We start from the raw sequence: 25,098 nt of genomic DNA, 5'->3' as shown, positions 1-25,098 counted from the left end.
GAGATTTTTCTCTAGCGATCCCCACGCCACCGCCCCTCCAACGCCCTGCCACCGCCAGCGACCATCGCCTACATCCTGAACCCTAAGATAGATAGTGGGGTACCTCTCCCGCGAGCCCCCCTTCCCGCTGTGGCTGATTCTTCCTTCACCCCGGCGGCATCGGAGTGAAGTGTAGCTAAATTGGAGCAGCATCACAAGCAAGAGCAAGAGCGAGAGTAGCAGCGCGATCAAGAGCAATAGCAAGAGCAGACCAGGCAGGGGACCGAGAGCAAGAGCAGAGCAGCAGCGCGAGCGAGAGCTAATGCAGCAGGAGGTCCTACTGATGTTGACATCGCCCGCGAGGGAGCGATGTCATGGAGGAAGTGGCCAGCGACGCCGCTGTGGATGGAGCCATGCCGTGTCGGCTCGGGACTGAGCGCAGGCAGCATCGTGAGATCGAATCAAGAAGACAATGCGGCGATTATTGTACAACCTCTTTGGTGGCGCCAATTAGGCTGCAGCTTCATCCGAGGAAACGGTGATGATGATGCTCTTCCGGTGGTGCACGTGAAGATAGCGGTGTGGGAATGGAGGTGGCGCGAAAGACGAGGGGAACGTTGGGGCAGCTCCTTGGAGGTGGAGGATGGGGTGGCTGAACCGGCGGGACGATGAGATCGACGACGGATCCTCATCCGGTACGGTGGATGAGGGATGTCGAGGTGTTGCTGTGGACGACGTCGTCAGGGAAGAGGCTTCGGCTGGGTGGCGGACGGAGCAGGGTGTGGGGTTTCGTCGTGGGTTTTCACGGCCTCGATGTACAAATGGGTGGGCGGATGGGATGGTAGTGGGGAACCATGGCTTAGAGACGCGCTTGTCCGAAATGTGGGGTAAGTTACGAAAGTACCCCCACCGATTTGAGGAGATTCTTTCAGTTCAGGGGTACCACGGGCATTTCGCATGTCGGGATTTCACAGGAGGTGGGAGTTTTCGCGCGCGTTGTAATTTTGGAATAGCAAGGCGCGGGTTGAGATGGAGGGAGTTGTCAGAGCACAACGAGACAAAGATATATCTTAAATATTTCGGGCTAAGAAGGCGCGGGTTGAAGAGGCGGGAATTTCGCAGCACGGTAGACAGAGACGCTAGCTTGAATTTTCAGCATAACAAGGCGCGGCTTGAAATTTCGGAAGAACAAGCTTAACGTGTACCCAAAAAAGACAATTTGCACCTCAACACGCACAACACACACAAAAACACCATTTAGACTAGAGTAAGGTACACGTGCATTGCACGCATGAGATTTGGCAACCAAATTATGAATAAATACCACATTATAGCATGCAAGCATTGAGTCATATATGCATGATGTAGATGTTCGTTTAATTCTTATAGTTCATTTCATTCAAAATCATCTAGTTTTATTAAGAAAGCTAATCTATTTTAAGATTCATGGAATTGTGCATCGTAAGACATAAAGTAAAAAACAAATAATGGCAAATCATGTAGAAAAACATTTGATAATGGAAAATCATGTAGAAAAACATTTGGGCAATTCTGATACGAAAGATTCTAGAACAAATAAGAAGTGCTTGTGTTTTGATGTTTGTGCATTATGCTTAAGTTCAACCATGTAGTCTTCTAGATTATACATGTGGCGAAATCTGGTGGAATCTAGATGATATCCAACAGCCAGTAGTGCTCAATTTTGCCATCTTTGGACCATCGGATTCGCCTCATCCAACGACCATCTTTCAAAGTTAAAGTTACCCGCACACAATGTAAAAAATATAATATATATATATATATATTGGGGTATATATATAGATATGTGACGCAAAACCGCCCATCATCTCCAATTAGAATAGTGTGTCCATGCATGGATGCGACGTGGCCAAATGATGTCTGCCATCGGTATCTCAAACTCAAATAAGTCTGACCTTGTTCAATGTGTATACATTACAACATGCTCCTTTCCAAACCACACCGCACAAATCTCCGTTATATTTATGCATGCATGGGTTTCAGACATCAGGATCTCTTATTCAAATATTGGAATTCAACTTTACATTGATTGTGACCTCACCTATTCAGCTATTCTTTTACACCCACACAGTAGTCTTCTCTTTATAATTGTACCACTAACTTTCTCTCGTGCATGCATGCACACACACTACCAGTCGGCATTATCCATCGTACGCATGCAATCTTTTTCTTCAGGTCGGTCTCCCATGAAGGCACACACCAACACACATCCCCCTCTCCATCATATCGGGCATTCTTTATCTCTCACACGTGCATGCGCAACGATCGATGTTCCTCTATGTATGTGTGTATATAGCTAGGTATTTCATAGTTTTCCACACAAACCAATCAATCGATATATCCAGTGAGGTCTCACCCTCTTTCCCATGTCCACATCGATCAATCTATACCTCTCTATATAGGATTAACATATATAGCTAATACACCCACATTAATTATGTATCCAACGTCCCCCTCTCATCATCCATGCCTTCCACTTCATCTCTCAGACGTGTGCACAATGGCGAAGACAGGGGGCAGTAAGGGCCCTGCCCCCTCCCCCCTAACATCACTATATATCAAGGATAATATGAATGTGATCATTAGACAATTGCTGCTAAAAATGGTTTAAGTTCATGAATTGACCCTCCTCGTAAAGGATTAGCAATGCTTGGCCCCCTAGCTCATTTATTTTTCATGGCTCCGCCACTGCGCGCATCAGCGCACGTGTTCGCCCCCTCTCTCTAAATATCGATCTCGCACTTGTGCATTCCTTCATAGTCTCCCTCCACTCGGCCCCTCGCACCATCTTCTAGCCCCCCACCGGATTTTGCCACATGTACAATCTAGCAGACTCCATGGTTGAACTTAAGCATAATGCACAAACCTCAAAACAATAGTGGTTCTCTTTTGTTCTAGAATCTTCCGTATCATAACTACCCAAACTTTTTTCTAGTTGAATTGCCATTATTTGTTTTTACTTTATGCTTTACAACGCACAATTCCATGAATCATAAAATAGATTAAGGGCTTATTTGATTCAAAGGATTCTCAAAGGAATTTTGGAGGATTCTAATCATTAGGAATTTTTCCTATCTTGGTTGTTTGATTCGTAGGATTGTAAACCGGAGGAATTTTTCCATATGATTCATTTGCACTAGATTTCATAGGAAACATCCCATCCACTCAAACCTCTTTGAAAGAATGATGCATTTTTTCTATGCACAATCAAACACTCGTACAATCCTGTAGGATTCAAGACGACATTCCACTATAATCCCATGTTTTTCCTATTCCCGCGTTCTTAGCTTTTTTATAAAAACTAATAGATTTTGAATGAGATGATCTATAAGAATTAAATGAAGGGCTACATCAGGCATATATGACTCAGAGCTTACATGCTATAGTGTGGTATTTATTCATAATTTGGTTGCAAAATCTGATGCGTGCAATGCACGTGTACCTTACTAGTACTTCGAGTATGTGCAAAACACGTAAATTATAATACCAATGGCACGCTACATAGTGTCTCTCTTACATTTCATGAAGCCACGTGGCACATGTGTAGGCGTTGTTGCGACCTCCTTGCGTGGATTGATCACAGTGATGTGCTAGTGGTTCCAGAAGAATGTACTCGTCCTCCTTGAGCCATACTGGCGGTACATGCATGAAGCGAAGATGTGCACGCACGCCATGCACGCACTCATTCCTCGCACGCACACACGGGTACACGGGCGGACGCAATTTTGTACCAAGATCCACCCCATGTGATAATTTGACGCGTGTAAAGTCGTTCACTTCATTGATGGTCAATTAATACAGCGCATGCAAATTGAGTGGACGTGAGGGTGGAAGAAAGACATTATTACTCCAATGCGTGCATGCGAGTAGTTAAATCATGGGTTTCTAGTAGTACTTCCATTGGTCTCCTTCATATTTTGTGCAAATTTTTGACATTAACATAATATTTACGCATTTGAGCAGTGTAGTACTTGAAATTTATGTTCCGCTAAACTCATTGGGAGCTGTTTCGGGCCTCGAAACCAAAACCATCAATTAATCTTTACCTTGTTCCCATCACATTCGAAAGCCTGCTCACACCTACTAGTAGTACCTACCACGTGTTCCCACTATGCAGGTATTAGTACTAGTGCTAGTACTTAGGTTATAAAAAGGGGAACTACCTAACCGAAAATAACTCTACCTTTCCTCCTCATAAGTGCTTCTTCTTCGTCCGTCGTTGCCATGGCCGGTGCGCAGAGCTCTAGGTCGAGAACTACTCATAACAAGGGGGCGACAACCAAGGATGCGGAAAAAAGAGAGGGCTCGCTGCCACGCAGAGACCTCGAAAGATCTCTCACAGGAAGGTGATGGCTCCCAGGAGTGCCCTAGCCGCGGAGGCGAACATGCCGAGCCGGCGGAGCTGGAGTCGTTATCCCTCGACAGCATGCCCGATCAGCTCAATAAGCAGAAGGAGTTCATCCAAGGCTTGATGGAGTTGCTGAAGGAGAGCCTCGATGACATGCCCGCTGAGCTCAATCAGCAGGGGAAGTTGACCGTCGGCTTGGTGATGCTGCTGAAGAAGAGCATTGCCTCGGAGAAGAAGGCGACCGGCGAAATCCTGCGACTTCGGGAGGACAATGCGAAGCTCTACCACGAGATCGACATGTTGAAGGAGAAGAACGCCGGCTGGAAGAAGCTGCATGAGAATAGTAGTTCCTCGATGAAGATGCTGCAGGCCCTCGCCATGGAACAGAAGGAAGAGTTGGCGAAGCTCCGCATCGAGCACCCGGCTGCTGTCAAGGTACGTAATATGGCCGTGGAACAGATGATGAAGGCTCGCGTCGAGAAATGTCGCGTCATGGAACAATGATGAAGATGGCGGAGGAGACGCACAAGGAGATGGAGGTCGTGGAGGCGATGAAGAAGCAGTTACGACTCCACGGCGAATTAGATCATTTGGGGTGATAATCTTCCTTCTTCTTTTGCTCCTGTGTTTCATCTTTTGCTTCGGGTGTTTCGCCGCACGTGTCACGTTCTTTGCGAGGCATGAATAGAACAATGTTTTTTTGAGGGAATGAATAGAACAATGCTAACAATGAGATGACTAGCAAATTAGATCATTTTTTATCGCCATATGGCACTAGGCTGCCGTGTTTCATGCTCCTCTGTCGCGTACTACTCCAGTGGAAAACTTGAGTATACCACACGGTTCTTTGCTCCTCCTCGATCAGGTCGTCAGCGCATTTATACGAGCAGTCAAATCACAAGGCCCCGCCTTCCAGCAGTAATGAGCCGTCAAATCACAAAGGCCCTCGCCTCTCGTAAAACCGACCAAGCTAGACTGCCCCGCCCTCTAGCCTTTTAAAAAATGTATACTTTTGTACAGCAATAGTATCGATGGATTGCGCCATGGAGAAAAACTTGAAATTAAAAAAAGGTGGTACATATAGAGAGCGCTTGTCGCCAAATTATGCATATAGTACTATTAAAAAGGCTAGTCACAATAATGGTGTCCAGCACAACCCAGCCCTCAAATAAAACTAAGAGGGTGCTTGGATACGGTTTAGTCCCATGACTAAAAGTAGTGGGACTAAAACATGCTAGCCTCACCCATGCTTGGATCCAAATACTAAAAAGGCTAAATCAAGTTAATGAGCATTTATTATTGTAAGTGCATCTAGTGCCACCCCTAGTTGGTTTTGGAGTATTGACGACAAACCTAGTTGAGGGACTAATGTGTTTGTGAGAATTGCAGGATAACACAGGTAGAAGTCCCTCATTGATACAGTTTTACTACCAGAGATGACCCCTAAAAATGTATGAAGACATTGAAGTCAAAGGTGGTATATGAAGATATTCACATTGAAGACTATGACAAGAGAAGACACGATATGAAGCCTATGGAGCTCGAAGACTTAGATCTTACGTAGTTCTTTTTTTCTGTTGTGTTGAGTCATAGGAACCACCGTACTGTTAAGTGGGGTCCAGGAGAACCAGTCAGAATGACTGAAGTGATGCCTAATACAAAAACCTATGTCTTCGAGTGAAGACTATGAGAGCGAATCTTGTCCAGAGTCGGACAAGTCAGCTTTGCTTGTAGCCCAAGTAAAGTTGCCGTGTGAGTTTGAAATCTGACCGTTGGGACACGTGTCAGTTCCTTAGTGACCCAGGGTCATTTTGGACAAATCAGGTCGGGTTGCCAAGTGGCTATAAATAGCCCACCCCCTACAACCATCAATGGTTGGCTGCTCAGATTGAGAGTACGGCTTTTGTCGTTTGAGAGCAACCCACCTCGAAGCCTTTGAGAGAGAATTCCTTGCGAGGATAAAGCCCTAACCACCCAGAGCCAGAGAGAATTGGGCATCACTTAAGTCTTCTTGTCTGTGTGATCTCAAGACTTATTACACTTGAGGACTGTGCATCCTCCAGACGGTTAGGCGTCACGTTCTGAGCATCCAAGAGACATTGTGGATTGCCAGTGAACGAAGTCTGTGAAGGTTTGGGAGTCTACCTTGAAGACTTACCAGAGTGATTGGGCAAGGACTATGTGACCTTAGCTCAAGGAGAATACGGTGAGGACTTGGTGTCCTGAGCTGTGTGTTCAGGACTGGGTGTCCGGGACTGTGTGTCCTAAGGTTTAAATACCTAGCCGCTCCAACCAGACGTACAGTTGTCACAGCAACTGGAACTGGTCCAACACATCATTGTCTTCAACGAGTCACTGGTTTCATCTTCACTTCCTTTTACTTACTGATTACTCATTGTGAAGTCATTGCATGTCTGTTCTATCTTTTGTCTTCACAACGTAAGTATATGATCTGTTTGGCTTCATAATATCTTCCTACCTGATCCTTATTACACTGCAGCCATTTGTCACTGTGCTTTCACTCTGTTGATACTTGACCATGGCTTGCCTAGTGTAGTCTACCTTCCGCTGCATAGTAATAGGCATATTTCTGCTGTTTGTCTTCATAACTTCCACGTTTTGAAGACTCTCATAAAAATCGCCTATTCACCCCCCCTCTAGTCGATATAATGCACTTTCAATTGGTATCAGAGCAAGGTGCTCCCTTTTTCTGTGTGATTCGATTTAACCACCTGGAGTTTTAGCTATGTCGACTGCAGGGATAATTAAAGTCTCCGCTGCGTGCCCCGTCTTCGATGGAACTGAATATCCCTACTGGAAGAATAAGATGCGTATGCATCTTGAAGCCATTGACATCGACCTATGGTATGTCGTCGAGAATGGAGTTCCCAAGGCTGGAGAAGGTGTCACTGCTGCTGATGTCAAGAAATTCGTTCAACTGGACTCTACTGCCAAGAATATCATCTGTGGTCATCTGACCAAAGGACAGTATGGCCGTGTGAGTGCTTTGAAGACATCCAAGCTGGTCTGGGACTGGCTCTCCAAGGTCAATGAAGGCATCTCAACCCAGAGAGATCAAAGAATCAGTGTTCTTCGCAATCTCTTCAAATGCTTCAAGCGAAATGACAATGAGAATGTCCAGCACACATTTGACCGACTCACTGACATCACAAATGAGCTTCAAGCCCTCAGCGCCACGGAGATTACCAAACACGAAATCGTCAAGACGCTGCTGAGATCACTTGATAGTTCGTTTGACATCCTGGCCCTGATGATACAAGAACGTCCTGATTTCAAGACACTCGAACCGTCTGACATACTTGAGAGGCTCAACACACATGAGTTCCAGCTTTCGGAGAAAAGAGAGATCTACGGTCCAAACTATGGGCGAACTCGTGCCTTGAAGGCAAAATATGTCTCCTCATCTGAAGAAGAATCTGACAGCAGTTCTGATGACCCTGAAGACATTGGAAGGGAACTTGCTATGCTTGTCAAGAAGTTCCAAAAATTCACCAAGAAGAAAGGCTTCAGAAAGTCTTCCCGATCAAGTTCAAGGAATGATGAAGCTCCTGCTCATGACTACAAGAATAAAACATGTCACAAGTGCAAGAAACTTGGCCACTTCATATCTGAGTGTCCACAATGGGACAATGAGAACAAAAAGAAGAAGAAGAGCAAGCAATATGACTCTGACGACAAGAAGAAGAAGAAGAAATACCCAAAGTCTTCTTCCAAGTCTTCCTCAAAGTCTTCATCACACAAGAAGAGCTCATCTGGCAAGGCACGTGCGTTTGTTGGCAAGGAAATGGATTCAGAGGAGGAGTCTGCTTCTGAAGAGGCGGAGGTGGACTCTAAAGAGGAATCCGACTCAGGCGTCGCTAGTCTGGCTACAGCATACGTTGCCAAGTCCATCTTCAACACTGAAGACAATGACTTCATCACCGACACCGATGCAAATGACAAGGACTGCTCCGCTTCTACCTACTGCTTCATGGCACGCGGTGCCAAGGTAAACACACGCACTACTCACTATCAAACATCTAGTGACGATGACTCTGATTCTGGTTCAAAACCTAGCTACAAAACACTTGCTAAAATTGCAACTGAACAACAGAAAGCTATGGAACACATTCAAAAACTGTTAGACAGAAGCGATGATCTGTTAGGTGCTGAAATGACTCGATCTGAATCCTTAATTGAAGACATAAAAAATCTTCACATTAAGTATCACGAACTTGAAAGTCGTCATGAAACTCTCTCAACAACTCATGAAAAGCTTTCCTATGATTATCTTCAAAGGAAGCAAGATCTTGAGAAATTGAGAGCGGTTCATGAAGATCTTCAAACGGAAAACGAGTCACTTCGCACCAAACAAATCAGTCCCGCTCAGGAAGGATTTGAACCACCATGTCTGAAATGCATTGAGCGTGATAATGCTACTTCTGTTGCTGAATGTTGTACTGCTACTGCTGTTGCAATATCTTCAACTGTTGATGCGGTAACTAACCCCTCTGTTGAGGATACCACCGCTATTGCTGATGAGAATGCTAGGTTGAAGACATTGCTTGAAACAGGGATGTAAAAAAGTCTTCAAGGGCATCAGACACTATGTGATGTCCTCAAAAAGCAGATTCTGAACCGAAACCCTAGGAAAGAGGGTGTTGGGTTCGTAAGGAAAATAAATGCAGATGGCTCTTACTGGAAACCTGAGCAGTACCCCGACACCACATGGGTTTCTGCAAAGGAACCTTCAGCAGATCCATCCAATTTATCTGGCTTCACTTATGCTAACCCCATTATCATTGATGAATCCTTTGATGCAAACTATATACTGTTTAAGAATCAGAATGGTGAAGTGTTTGCCAGGTACATTGGTACTAACTGTAGGAATGGACCACCTATGAAGAAGATCTGGGTTCCGAAAAAGTGTCTGGAAAATCTTCCTGTGAATGTCTTCATGACACCTCACTTGAAGAAGACAAACCTCAGACCAAAGGCTTCATACGGTCCAAAGGCTTCATACAAACAGAGGACTCACCTGAGTCGCACTAACACAAATATTTTGCAGGGAAACCATACTCAGGCATATGAATATGAGAGCGGTTCATCAAACCGCCATGTTCATAAGACCAAGAACTATTCTGCTTATTCTTATGAGTACTATTGTCCACCTGCAAGATTGTTTGCTAAGGCTTCAAAGCCAAAATTCTCAGATGCTGCACTTAGACTTATTGCTTCTAAGCCACCCTTGAAGATGTGGGTTGTTAAGAAGGCTTAACTCTCTTTTGCAGGGAAAGGTCTCCAGCAGAAAACCAAAATCTTCTGACGCTATTGCTGGGGACCTTAAACATCTTGTAGGGCGCAAGATCAAATGCCCAAATGGTCTTACTATGTACTTCGTACCTGAATCGCTTGCTACACTCCCTATTAGTCCTAACCTGGATCTAAGCTTTCATAACCCACTGGTTCGTCAAATGTTTTTGCTTCACAATGCTCTTGGTGAAGCCTATCCCCCTAACTGCACTGTAGGGTACGACACCAGCGTCTTCAGAATGGATTATTGACAGTGGGTGTACAAATCACATGACTGGCAAAAGAAGTCTTCTTATGGACTCAACCTTACGTCCATCCGACAAGAGCCACATCACATTTGCTGACACTGGTAAAAGTAAGGTATTGGGTCTAGGTAGAGTTGCAATCTCAAGGGATCAACACATGGATAAAGTCATGCTTGTTGAATCCCTTGGCTTCAACTTAATGTCTGTCTCAATGCTTTGCGATTTGAACATGATCGTAATGTTTGGAAAATATCGTTGCCTTGTACTAATGGAATCTGACAAGTCTCTAGTGTTTGAAGGGTATTGAAAACATGATTTGTACGTGGTAGATTTCTTAGCAGGGCCACAGCTTGCAGTATGTCTTCTAGCAAAGGCTTCAGAATGCTGGCTATGGCATCGGAGGCTTGGACATGCTGGCATGAGGAACCTCCACACCCTTGCGAAGAAGAAGCATGTCATAGGCATCGAGGGCGTCAAATTCAAGAAAGACCATCTATGCGGTGCCTGTGAAGCAGGGAAGATGACGAGGGCCAAACATCCCTCGAAGACAATCATGACTACTACTCAACCCTTCAAACTACTTCACATGGATCTTTTCGGTCCCACTCATTACTCAACTCTAACTACTACTGCTTGCCTCTATGGCTTCGTTATTGTTGATGATTATTCTAGATATACTTGGGTGCACATAATCCTTTACAAGACTGAAGTGCAGGATGTCTTCAGACGCTTCGCCAATCGAGCTATGAACAATTTTGGCGCCAAGATAAAGCACATCAGAAGTGACAATGGCACTGAATTCAAGAACACTGGCCTTGATACATATCTTGATACCTTGGGCATCACACATGAATTCTCAGCCCCATACACGCCACAGCAGAATGGCATCATCGAACGCAAGAATAGAACACTAATTGAGATGGCCAGAACGATGCTAGATGAATACAAGACCCCAAGAAAATTCTGGCCCGAAGCCATTGATACTGCATGTCATACCATCAATCATGTTTATCTTCACAAGCTACTGAACAAGACATCTTATGAGCTACTTACTGGCAAAAAGCCAAATGTCAGTTACTTCAGAGTATTTGGCGCAAGGTGCTGGATCAAGGACCCACATCACACCTCAAAATTTGCACCAAAAGCACATGAGGGTTTTATGCTTGGATATGGAAAGGATTCGCACTCCTACAGAGTCTTCAATTTCTTTCATTACAAAGTGGTTGAAACAGTGGATGTGCGGTTCGATGAGACCAATGGATCACAAAGAGAGCAGCTGCCAAGTGTGCTAGATGAAGTTCCATCCAGTGAATCAATCAAGCTAATGGGAACTGGAGAAATTATACCTTCTGAAGCTCATCCTGAAGAAGAACTTATCATTTCAGCACCTGATCAACATGAAGGCAATGCTCAGCCTGAAGACATTCCTTCCAACAATGACAATGAATAGCAAGAGCAAAGTCTTCGCCCTGTACATCCTCGCGTTGCCAATGAAGTGCAGATTGAAAGAATAATTGATAGCATCAATGCACCTGGTCCACTCACTCGTTCAAGGGCAACTCGGCTAGCAAATTTCTGTGGGCACTTCGCATTCGTCTCAATATCAGAACCCAAGAAAGTTGAAGAAGCCTTCATGGAACCTGAATGGATTCAAGCTATGCAAGAAGAGCTTCAACAGTTTGAGCTGAATAATGTATGGGAACTAGTTAAGCGTCCTGATCCACGGAAGCACAACATAATAGGCACCAAATGGATATATCGCAACAAGCAAGACGAGCATGGTCAAGTTGTCAGAAACAAAGCTCGTCTCTTTGCTCAAGGATATACTCAAGTGGAAGGCATTGACTTCGATGAAACATTTGCTCCTGTGGCTAGGCTTGAAGCCATCCGCATACTGCTGGCCTATGCAAATCATCATAACATACTTCTATATCAAATGGATGTGAAGAGTGCCTTTCTCAATGGCAAGATTGAAGAAGAAGTGTATGTTGCACAACCGCCTGGCTTTGAAAATCCAAAACATCCTGACATGGTATACAAGCTCAACAAGGCACTGTATGGCCTCAAACAAGCCCCTAGGGCCTGGTATGACACACTCAAATACTTCCTGAAGAGCAAAGGCTTCATACCTGGTTCCCTAGATCCCACTCTTTTCACGAAGACATATGATGGTGAACTGTTTGTGTGCCAAATATATGTGGATGACATTATCTTCGGCTGCACCAATCAGAAGTACAGTGAAGAGTTTGGATATATGATGCAAGAGCAATATCAAATGTCCATGATGGGGGAGTTGAAGTTCTTCCTTGGTCTTCAAATACGACAACAACGCAATGGCATATTCATATCTCAAGAGAAGTATCTCAAAGATTGCCTGAAGAAGTTCGGTATGCAAGACTGCAAAGGCTTCACAACACCAATGCCAGCCAAACATCATCTGGGTCCTGACGACAATGGTAAAGAGTTCGATCAAAAGGTATACCGCTCCATGATTGGTTCTTTACTTTATCTATGTGCATCTAGGCCAGATATTATGCTTAGTGTTTGCATGTGTGCTCGATTTCAAGCGGCACCAAAGGAATCGCATCACTTAGCTGTGAAGCGAATTCTTCGATATTTGGCTCACACCCCAACTCTAGGATTATGGTATCCAAAGGGCTCAGAGTTTGATTTGGTTGGATTTTCGGATGCTGATTATGCTGGTGACAAAGTTGATCGCAAGTCTACATCAGGCACATGTCACTTTCAGGGACGATCACTTGTATGTTGGTCTTCAAAGAAGCAGAACTGTGTATCTCTCTCCACTGCTGAATCTGAATACATTGCTGCTGGATCTTGCTGTGCTCAGCTTCTGTGGATGAAGCAAACACTCAAGGACTATGGCATTCATCTGAAGCAAGTGCCACTTTACTGCGACAACGAAAGCGCCATCAAGATTGCCAACAACCCAGTTCAGCACTCGAAGACAAAGCACATTGAAGTTCATCATCACTTTCTCAAAGATCATGTTGTGAAGGAAGACATTGATATCATACACGTCAACACTGAAGAGCAATTGGCAGATATCTTCACCAAGCCCTTGGATGAGAAGAGGTTTTGCAAGTTACGGTGTGAGCTAAATATCCTAGAATCCTCAAATGTCCTGTGATCAGGCACACATCCTAACCCTTATGCATATTGATGACTTAGATGTGCATCACACGAAGTAAAGTATATCTTCAATCAATGAAGACATACATTCTAAGTGTGAATACATTAATGTGGAATTTGACTTCGGAGCGCCATGATAATTGTGCGTCGTGTCTGGGTCTAATACTTCCTATACGGTGGGTAACGCCACCACCAAACGTTCTATTTTGAAGTGTTTCACTCATGGCGTTACCTTGCAATGTCTTCACTTTTGGTTTGGCTTCAATCTCAACATGTCTTCATGATTATCTTCACTATGTTGAGTATATAGATATATATATACATACTAGTGTTCTGTCCTCTACAGCATTCACTTATAGCTATGTCTTCTTGTTGAATCTTTTGAGCTAAGTGAATGTGATCGGACCCTAACCTCTCTATGCTCTCTATCTCAAAATTCTATCTCTCCAAGTCATATGCATTCTATTGAAACTGTCAAATGTCTTCTCTGCGTCCCTGACAGCAGAAGACACAGAGACAACATTTAAGTTCGTTTTCAATACTCATTTATCCACATGAAATCCGGAGAAGTAGGAACGACCACCCGACAATCCAGGCGTGCGTGGGACGTGGAACTGCCCCCAAAATACCGCATGATGGCCAAGTATTACTCAAATGCGAATCGCCAGGGGCACCTGTGTAATAGCACAGTGCCACCCTTGTGCCTATAAATACACACTTACAGTGGTAACTATCTCTTCTTCCACCCTCGCACGAACCCTAGCGCCACCGCTAGCTCTCGACGACGCCGGCGACGAAGCGCTTCGCTGCCGCAACCTCTCCGACACCGTCTTCACGCCGACCGCGGACATTGTCCTCTCCGCCGTCGCCGTAGGTCTCCTCCGTTGCCAAGTTAGGGCACGGACGAGTGAACTGCTCGGCCTCATCTCCCACTTCGTCTAGCAGTTCTTAGTGTGGTAAATAAAACTCCCTTTTTACAGCACCATTGATCCTATTGATCTGTCACTTTCTACCACAAGTAGTTTCTGTTCACACAAACTAGATCTCTCTCAAACTACATCTCATAACATGCCTAGTATATTCACTTGTGCTTCACAAAGTAGTTAGATTCCTCACTTGTACTGATCTGTGGATTCGTACAAATCTGGAACCAATTTCTTATCTATGAGTGAATGTCTTCGCACGATGAGGTCAATGTCTTCTAAACTGATTTATCTTCAAAATCTTCTGAGAATGCATATGACCTCTTCCCCTTCCCTCGCACCTTAATGCTGTCACAGGTACATGTCCGTGGGAGAATCCTTTGGTTCTCATAGTCTGCATTCATTTGCAGAGTTCTTACAGCATCACATAAATTCTCCTGAAGCCAGTTCCTGTTGGTCCAGCAAAAGAAAGCCTTTGAAGCCTTTGAACGTCTTGAAGCCTTCCAAGTTAAGGTTTATGGCTTCAGAAACAGCAACAAGGAAGGGGGGCAGACAGCGACGTGGAGGAACATCCAAAGATCTGCCTGATGAACTGGCAGAAATGTATAAAACAGATCCTGAAGAGAATTATGGTTAGCGCAAGACCCGAATCCAATGGATTCGACGCTATTGGGCAGAACAATGGTTCAAATACCGCTTCACAACCCAAGAGTATGCTGAGAAAAGTGCAATCAAAAGACCGTGGGGAGACATCTTATACAAGAATCTTGTACCCAGGTTGAGAGATGAAGTTATTGCCCAAAGCTTCTATCCATGCATGGTTCATGGGCCACAGCCTGATGATGCACATCCGTCGTCACTACTCTGGTGTCGTGACGACAATCTGTTCAAGCGCAACTTCCAGTTTGCCCAAAACTCAGCGAAGCAGAACAAGAAGAAATTTGGGTTAGACTTCAACCCAAGTCCTTCAGCACCAAGGGTAGATGGCACACGAGAAGCAGAGCCCAATGTCATCGGTCCGTATGCCAACCTTGAAGGCCTCATCACCTACATCTTGGTTCAAGGGACTGCAGTGAATGAGCCTGCAGCTGACACTGAGTCTGATGAAGCGCCTGCGGTGCCTGCAGTGCAGGAGCCAAAACAGTTGAAGAACCCAAAAGCTTCAAAGCCGGCCCCTTCACCAAAAATCTCAAAGGCGAAGCCATTGGCAACTGCACCTCCTGAAGACAGTGTGCAGTCTGAAGACTTATCACGCATCTCAAGGCACCAGAAAGCCAAGATGCCTCTGTCTCACACTGACAAAGAGCTCACAGCTGCTGCCATCCTGCGCAGCGAAGCCATTGATCTGTCAAGTGATGAAGATCTTGCAGATGACGCTCTTGAGCAGCTCATCAAGAGCAAAGAAGAAGCAGAAATCTTCAATAATCTGCCTCTCTTTGATGTCGCCATCATCCACAGCTTCATTGACGAGTGGTTTGTCACGCCAAACATCAGCTTTGAAGATCTGCAGCTACCTATTGGCCTCAGTGTCGCATTCCAAGGCGCCATTGCTTCAGAACTTGCAATTGCCCAGCGCATTGTTGAACTGAAGCAGAAGATTGACTATGAAAAGGCTCAGTTCAAGAAGCACATGGCCAAGCTCAGCGTGCAGGAAGTGAAGAACTTCAAGACAATGATGCATGAGCTAAAGGAAAAATTTCTGAAGAAGCGTGCAGAAGCTTAGGGTTCACGTGAGCGGATGAAGACTCTGGCTGACAGATGTGTGCAAGCCTACAATGAGGCTGAGAAGCGCAAGGCACTTGGGCATCCTGGCATCAACCCCAAGATGGCTGCAAAGAAAAAGAAGAAGACTGTTCCAGCCGAACCAGAGGCACCAAGGCAGGAAGCAGTTCCGCTTGTCTTCCCAACTGCAACGACTGGCTCGAAGCCAAAGAGCCGGTCAACAGCTTCAGAGCTCAAGAAGACAAGAACTGCAGAGGCTGAAGCCAGGAAGAGGAAACACTCTGAAGCCTCTCCTTCTGCCCCCACTCAGAAAAAGCGAAAGATCAAGAAAGCTCGGGCTGCTCCCACAGAGCCCTTGATAGTTGAACCAATTTCTATGGTTCACCCTGATGCAGAACGTCAACTGACGGTTCATGAGCCTGCTTCCACAGAGGCTCCTGAAGCTGAAGACATTCCAGCAGCTGACCCCATCGCTGCTAAAGACATTGGTCATCATAACAATGTAGAAGATGATGCAGCCCTTCCTCAGTTAGAACACAGCGAACTCATCAGCGTTGGTCGTCCACTGACGCCAATTGCACAGGATGCTTCGTGGGTGGATCTCCCTCAAGAGGAAGAAGACTATGAGGCCCAGCCAACTCCAACTCCACAAGCGTCTCTGTGTTCCGCGGGCTTCGAAAAGGTCCAAGGCTTCAAGTCTCTGCTGAAGACATTCTGGCTGCATCAGCCGTAGATGAAGTACCACAAGACCCCACTCCCCTGCTCCACCAAGAAGCAGTTCTCCAGGAGAACGTGCTTGTGTCCGACCCTCCAGCTCGTCAAGTGGAGGAAGCAAATCGTGAGGCTGCCACACCTAACATTGAAGCTAATGTGGAGCCCTCCCCACCAAAAGCTTCAGAAGACAGCGAAGCTACTGATCCTGACACTTCTGTTCCTGAGTCTGCTGCCGGTCCACAATTCAACTACCATGTTCAGCACAAGCCTCAGGTTCAGAAGCCAATCCCAAGACTGCCAAGGTTCCCAGGTTCTGCATCAGCACCTGGTTCCTTCAACATCAATAGCTTCAGGGCAGATAATACTTTCTTCAATAGCTCCAAGAACCCCTATTCAAGGGAAAGGATTTCATCAGATAGGTTCTGGAGCTATCCTCAGCGCAGCTACTACTCTTGCATACTGTACAACCAAGGTCGCATTTTCCCGCACAAGCGCCTTGATGTTGAAGCTATTGTTGGTCTGCCCTGTCTAGAGGAAGCGTTGGATTGCTTCAAACAAGTGGGTCTGCTGCAGTTTGTCACTGATGAAGAGCATTGGAATGAAGAGCTCCTGCTACAATTCTATGCCACACTGCACATCAAAGGATGCAACAAAGATCCGAAGACTTGGGTCCTAGAGTGGATGACCGGCAACGTTCATCATGAAGCCAATGCATTTGATATCATTGAGCTCACTGGCCTGCCCACTCCAGGCGAATTCTTCGAGCAAGGCTGTCGGCTACACACTGAAGCTATTGAGAGCATATTCCAGAGGCCTGAACCGAATATGAGTCAGATGCTCTCCATGATGAAGCCATTGCCCCACGATGCTCCTTATCCCACAGAGTTCGTCATTGAAGACCTTGAATACCTGCTCAGGACCATCTATCACATCATCCGGCGGACTCTCTGGCCCATTAAAGGACACTCTCCAAATGCCAAGATCGAGGGTGCAATGAAGACTCTGATATTCTGTATCCTTCATGGCAAATGCTTCAACGCACAGGATTTCTTCATACGCCAACTAGCTGCATCAGAATGCAGAACACCAAAGCTTCACTCAAAATGTTGAAGGTGTTGAAGCCATCTCCAGGGTATATCCTTTGGCTGGCACTACACGTGCACCACATCCTGCTTCAACTGAAGCCACTAACAGTGCCACTGCTTCAAGACCCAAGAAGCGCACTCGTGTTCTCAACGACCGAGAGCTTCTTGTGGCCCTTCATCAAAAGCAGGATAGGCATCATGACTGGTTGAAGAGACAGATGAAAAGCCTCTTGATGGATGTAAATCGCATCCGAAATCTTGCCACCAAGAATGCATTCGTTGCACATGAAACCTGTCGCCGCACATGGAAAGGGCTAACGATGATGCTTTCTGAAGCTGATCTTCAAGAGGATGGCTTCACTGAAAGATTCAAGTTTGACTCCACACCTCCTCGAAGAGTTGTGCTGCTGGGAACTCCATCCCTTGAAGATTCTGAGTTCTCTTCCTCTGCTGCCACAGTCACTGCCAGAATCATTGAGGAAGAAGACGATGCTACTTCACCACCATATGCTTCAGCACCTCCACGCTCTTCTGCACCGCCAACCAACACCAACAACCCTGCTACTTCACCTACTCCTCATGGGAACGAGTAGAGACTCTATGTCTTCAAACCTTTTTGGTCATTACTGACAAAAGGGGGAGAAGCATATGAGATATTGATAGTCTTCAAGCGGGTTCATATGGGCGGGTGCCTTATATTTTGATTCGTGCTTACAACTCTCATTTTTTTGCTACATTTGGCTCTTATGAGTTGTAACACTTAAACTAGATGGTCGTCTGCTACTTGTTTGCCACCTTGTTTTGCGAAGATAAATTCCGCATGTGCGACGATAAATTCCGCACTTAGCTCATTCTGCAGACGTCCATTTTCCATTATGCATGTCATTATCTTCATATACTTTCACATGCATAGTGGATTGTCATCATAAGCTGAAGTGGATCTCCACAAGTACAACCTGCCATGTGCATTTGCATTCCAAAAGCAAATTAACTTATATGCACATCTTCAGGGGGAGCCCTTGCAACTTATGAAGACAATTCCTTATCCTTTACAATTTCATAGATTATATTCCCCGTTGAAAACTTCAACTAGTTTGTCATCAATCACCAAAAAGGGGCAGATTGTAAGTGCATCTAGTGCCACCCCTAGTTGGTTTTGGAGTATTGACGACAAACCTAGTTGAGGGACTAATGTGTTTGTGAGAATTGCAGGATAACACAGGTAGAAGTCCCTCATTGATTCGGTTTTACTACCAGAGACGACCCCTAAAAATGTATGAAGACATTGAAGTCAAAGGTGGTATATGAAGATATTCACATTGAAGACTATGACAAGAGAAGACACGATATGAAGCCTATGGAGCTCGAAGACTTAGATCTTACGTAGTTCTTTTTTTCTGTTGTGTTGAGTCATAGGAACCACTGTACTGTTAAGTGGGGTCCAGGAGAACCAGTCAGAATGACTGAAGTGATGCCTAATACAAAAACCTATGTCTTCGAGTGAAGACTATGAGAGCGAATCTTGTCCAGAGTCGGACAAGTCAACTTTGCTTGTAGCCCAAGTAAAGTTGTCGTGTGAGTTTGAAATCTGACCGTTGGGACACGTGTCAGTTCCTTAGTGACCTAGTGTCATTTTGGACAAATCAGGTCGGGTTGCCAAGTGGCTATAAATAGCCCACCCCCTACAACCATCAATGGTTGGCTACTCAGATTGAGAGTACGGCTTTTGTCGTTTGAGAGCAACCCACCTCGAAGCCTTTGAGAGGGAATTCCTTGCAAGGATAAAGCCCTAACCACCCAGAGCCAGAGAGAATTGGGCATCACTTAAGTCTTCTTGTCTGTGTGATCTGAAGACTTATTACACTTGAGGATTGTGCATCCTCCAGACGGTTAGGCATCACGTTCTGAGCATCCAAGAGACATTGTGGATTGCCAGTGAACGAAGTCTGTGAAGGTTTGGGAGTCTACCTTGAAGACTTACCAGAGTGATTGGGCGAGGACTATGTGACCTTAGGTCAAGGAGAATACGGTGAGGACTTGGTGTCCTGAGCTGCGTGTTCAGGACTGGGTGTCCGGGACTGTGTGTCCTAAGGTTTAAATACCTAGCCGCTCCAACCAGACGTATAGTTGTCACAGCAACTGGAACTGGTCCAACACATCATTGTCTTCAACGAGTCACTGGTTTCATCTTCACTTCCTTTTACTTACTGATTACTCATTGTGAAGTCATTTCATGTCTGTTCTATATTTTGTCTTCACAACGTAAGTATATGATCTGTTTGGCTTCATAATATCTTCCTACCTGATCCTTATTACACTGCAGCCATTTGTCACTGTGCTTTCACTCTGTTGATACTTGACCATGGCTTGCCTAGTGTAGTCTACCTTCCGCTGCATAGTAATAGGCATATTTCTGCTGTTTGTCTTCATAACTTCCACGTTTTGAAGACTCTCATAAAAATCGCCTATTCACCCCCCTCTAGTCGATATAACGCACTTTCAATTATCCTCCAAACACTCCAATCCAGAACTCATCTGTGTTAAAGGAGAGGAGTTAAATGAGTAGAGAGACGACTAATCCACATTTTAGTAGGGGTACCCCTGACTAAAAAAATTTAGTCTCAAGACTAGTTTTAGCCCCTCTTTAGTCAGGGGTGCTTGGAACTTTAGCCTCTTAAAGAGACTATTTTTAGTCAGACTAAAATAAGTCCCTTGGATCCAAGCACCCTCTAACCATCCTGGAATTCTTTGACAAAACTAAGCACCCTGAAATTCTTTGACAACTAAACTGCTGGCTATATGGTGTTGGCCATATATATTGTACGTATATAATGTGAAGAAATGAGTGGTAGTACTATACCAACTAAAAGATGAAATGTAAGAAATACTAGTATGTATGTACTGAAGAGTTAAAGTAACGAGAAGAAACATAACATGGTTCTGCTGGGGGCTCAGCACAACACACCCCTCAAATTAAATTAAGCACACCTGAAATTAAACTTTGCAACTATTCTGGTAGACACTTCATTAGAACCACCATGAGGAACGACACTGCCACCTTACTCGGAGTCCTCATCCACGTCCTCGACTTCGTCCTTGTCCCTCTTCCTCTTGGCCGATACTTCTTTGCTTGACTGCACACTTGGCTGTTGCTCTTCATCCAACCCTTGTAGATATTGAAGCAAAGGTAGCAATCCATTGCAGCGTAGTGGATGTGGTCTATATCTAGTACATTCCGCTACCATGCATGACAATGAAACGTGTAATGAGCTTTCTCCAGTTTACCGTACGAAGGATGAACCATGGCTCCTGCCAGGGTTAGCATTGAAGGCTGACGAGAGGACACCATCTGATTCTTCTGGAGGTCGAAGGTGTTGCCTACAACGAGGCCTATCCGATGCAGGACTTCTTTGTCGTTACCAAAGTCTACAGTAACGAATTTGACTAGGTTGCTCTCGAGGAAGTTCTTAAAATCCTGGCACTCAACGTCGGCATGGCATATGTGGTAGACCAAGCGAATGTTATGTACGCAAACCTGGATCACGGCGGGCTTCTTCCTCTCTTCATCCTTTAGATCCTTCTCTCGTCCCAGGACTGTGGTGTACTCAACATCTAGCCCAGCGACCCACTCATCATCTGAGTTTTCGAACATGCGTCTGAAGCGAGAAAGGCATCCTTTCACCATCGCGGAAGAACGGGTGTAGATGACGTCGAACTCATTGCCGGTGATGGTTCTAACCTTGTACTCACCGCCGATCCTGGAGATTTGGGACGCCATGTATTTGGGAGGAGGGTTAGGATTAGTGGAACTGCCGTAATGTGAATGGACGGGACGACTAGGAGCGAACTGTCGTAGTATTGAAGGATGTGTGGGGACGAGTAGGAGCGAACTGCCAGCGTGCGAATAGCAGGGTAGTGGCTTTCCATTCTCCCATGATACGGGCTTCCGAGAGCCCTTGGATCTGAGATCGAACGGTTGCATGGCGTGATTCTAGACCTATGGGTGAATATCCTATCCTGGAGGGTTATTCTGCAAATTTTCAGCAACTTACCATGCGATCGTTTGATCTCAGATCGAAGGGCTGCCAGGAGCCCGTATCATGGTTGCGCCTACCACGACCGTCGCGTCGCTCGCGCGGTCGCGCCCTTGGAGATTTAACACGGTGCGTTAGGCTATCTGATGTTGGCATGTCATACATAGTCATCACTTAGTCACTCATACTACAACAAGGTTGGCTATAAGTGTATTTTTTTACTCTTCTCTATCTCTTTCTTCGTACTCAAGGAAGAAACGGTGCTAAGCGCGTGTATTTATTGCATTTGCCAAGGAGTGACCTCTTCCAATGAAATGGTGTTGCTAAGTTTGCTTCATTTAATTAGCTATAGACTCAAAATTGTCTTTTCACCTAGGTACACGCGCTTAGCACCGTTTCTTTCTTGGGTCACCAAACTAGTCTATCTCTTCTTGATTAACTTGCCACATCAGACTTTATGCCTATGTGGCAAGCTTAAGCACCTGTAGGAGCAAGTAAAAGTAAGTACAATAGTGCGCTTTACATGGCATTTTTGCATATGTGGAGGAAAGAGAGGCAAGGAAAAAGTGGAGAAGTGGGCTCTCATGTATGAGCCAGCCTCTACTACATGCTGGAGCATTGGGAGAGGCACCTGTATGGAGATGGTCAGGAATCTGGGAGACTCACGCCATTCATAGCGCCACAGTTAAAATTATAATGGCAAGTCAAATCACAGGGCCCCACCTGTCCAGCAGTAACTCGCTGTCAAATCACATAGCCCTATGTTTGCAGCAGCCTACTCCCTCGTCTTCTCGCGTCTTTGTCCAACCGACTAGGCGGAACTGCCCCGCCGCCTACCGCGCAGGAAAAGCCCCGCCCTCGACTTTTAAATAGTATACAATATACTAATTTTGTATCCATGGATTGCGCCCGCGCCATGGAGCAAAGCGTCTAGAAAACGTAGGAGAGACTGTGGTCTTGCAATAGAGAAGAGGGAGAGGCGAGACAGTGGTTTTGGAATGGAGATGATGGAGAGGAGAGGAGGTGGTTTTGCAATGGAGAAGAGGGAGAGGAGCGTGCGGCAGCGATTTAGGATTGGACGAGAGGGCCGGCGCGCTCTGACTGGATCAAAATCAAAATCAATTTACCCTTCAATTAAGAAAGCGACCCCACATTAACTAGTCTCCCTTTTATTCTAGGTCATAATTGACCATGGTTTTCGCACATAAAATATATGTTATACGTTGTATACAAGGCCACTATCAAAATTACAATTTGCAACTATACAAGGCCACTAACATTAATCGAGGGAAAATTGATGGCGTTTGCCTCGTACTAGCACCCGAGGACATTAATATCCCTTGTGTGCATGCGGGAGTGAGAAGGTTAGCTTGCATTCCCAACATTAATCAACCAATGAGGAGTAAGAGGGTTAGCTTGTTGTGCTTGGGAGAGAAAAACCACATTAATTAACACGACAATCAAGGTGACAAGCTAGCTTGCAACATTGACTTAAACATAGCATTGATTTTTACCTTGGTACCTGTAATATGAGTTTGTAGCCTTGTATACAAAAATGGAGGGAGTATAATTTGGAAGTACATTCAGATACGAACGAACCGATACAATTTTTGGTGACATGCATTCACATTTTTCTTGTCAAATACATTACGTGGTCAAACTTTGACCCAAAATACGTGAAACAACAAAAAAATACTTCCAAGACCAGCGTCGCTCTTCCGCTCTTCTCCTCTTAAACCACCCCCGCCCCTCTCCTGTTCCAATCTAAATGCAGCGCCGCTCCTCTCCTCTTCCATTTCAAAACCACCGCCCCTCCTCTCCTGTTCCAGTCCAAAACCAGCATCGCTCCTCTCCCGTTCTAATCCAAAACCAGCGTTGCTCCTCTCCTATTCCATTCAAAAACCACCGCCGGCGAGTGAAGGTGCTGTGGAGAAGTAGACCGATGGAGGAGTACAACCGATACGTGAGGATCGCAGACGGCGACCCTGTGAAGCTAGCTAGGATGTTGGAGATACAGTCTTGGTTTGACAACAAGGACCAACTAGCAGCGACGGCGACATCCATGGCCAAATATCCGCAACAGAGCGAAAAGGCGGTGATACTCCTGGAGGGAGTCGCGCCGGAGTACATAGAGCTGCTCCTCTGGGCCATGGAGCAAACAGATTCACCGAATCCGACCGTGAGGGAGCGGTGGTGGGAGTATCGATCCCAGATGGAGCATCCACTAGAGATTGAAGGATCGAGCATCTACAGGGTGCCGTTTGTGAGGGTGTCCTGCCAGAGTGAGCCGGTGGAGTCTTCGTCGACCGAACCCAACTGCAAGAGGAGAAAAGGAATGTAGCGACCAGACCTCAAACAGTCTGATCTCTGTGCTCAGGTGTCATCCCTTGATCAGTAATGCTGACACCACACAATACTTGAAGGATTTATAACAGAGTTGCAATCACACACTTATTACATCGAGTGTCTCAATAGAGAACTTATTACAATAAATATGGCTTAAGGCCATCTAATAACGATAACAGCGGAAGGATTGGAAGACAAGTGAGTCCATCAACTCCAACGGCATCACTGAGTATAGAACCACGACCTAAAAACTCCTTAATCATCGTCTGAAAAGTCTGCAACATTAACGTTGCAGCCCGAAATGGGTCAGCACATGGAATATGCTGGCAAGGTAACACAAAGAGAGTAATGGAATGAAACAGCTATACTATATGCATATTTGGCTGGTGGAAAGCTCTATGGTTAGAGTTTTGCGTAAAGCTAATTTTTCCCTACTATAAAGGAATAAATTTTATTTAACTATCATGGTAGTTGTTAAACATTGAGAATGGTTGACAGCATTCTCAATCCCAATTAAGCATCATCATTAATCAAAACCCAACAAAATTTAAATTAGAATAACATGTTGAGATTCACATGATAATCCAGGTACTAGATACTCAAGATGTCCATAACCGGGGACACGTCTAACCATGATTAGTTTATACACTCTGCAGAGGTTTGCGCACTTTTCCCCACAAGACTCGATCGCCTCCGTTTGGTTTCTCGCACTACACGGTGTTTGAGAAACGGATGACCGAGACATAGTCTTTCAGAAGCGCTAGCACCTTACGATGGATAGACCATTACACCTACTTTCCCCTACATCTGCTAGTCTACCCTGTAAGAGTTCGCACGACTTAATCAACTATGCTAGAGCCCATAATAGCTTGTGGCTGCACACGGAAGTTTCTAGTATGAAAAATCTCATGGTCCCTTTGGGCCTGGGTGGCGGTCCATAAAGAAAAACAGACAATCCTGGAATACCCAGGTACCTCAATCCACTCAGATGTGTATTTAAGTTGCCACCTTAGATAAACCATTAATTAATAAACTCACATCTGTCATGGATATCACTCACCCAATCCACGTCTACTAGCATAGCATGGCATATTAGGCAAACGTAGAAGTAACTCCCAAAGGTTTGATAATACAACAGGTAATAGGTACTACCTCAACTACTTCCCATCCCACAATTTAATTAGATCCTAATCATGCAAT

Source organism: Triticum aestivum, chromosome 2A, assembly GCF_018294505.1.
Source record: "Triticum aestivum cultivar Chinese Spring chromosome 2A, IWGSC CS RefSeq v2.1, whole genome shotgun sequence".
Lineage (NCBI taxonomy): Eukaryota > Viridiplantae > Streptophyta > Magnoliopsida > Poales > Poaceae > Triticum > Triticum aestivum.
This window is presented reverse-complemented; position numbering follows the sequence as displayed.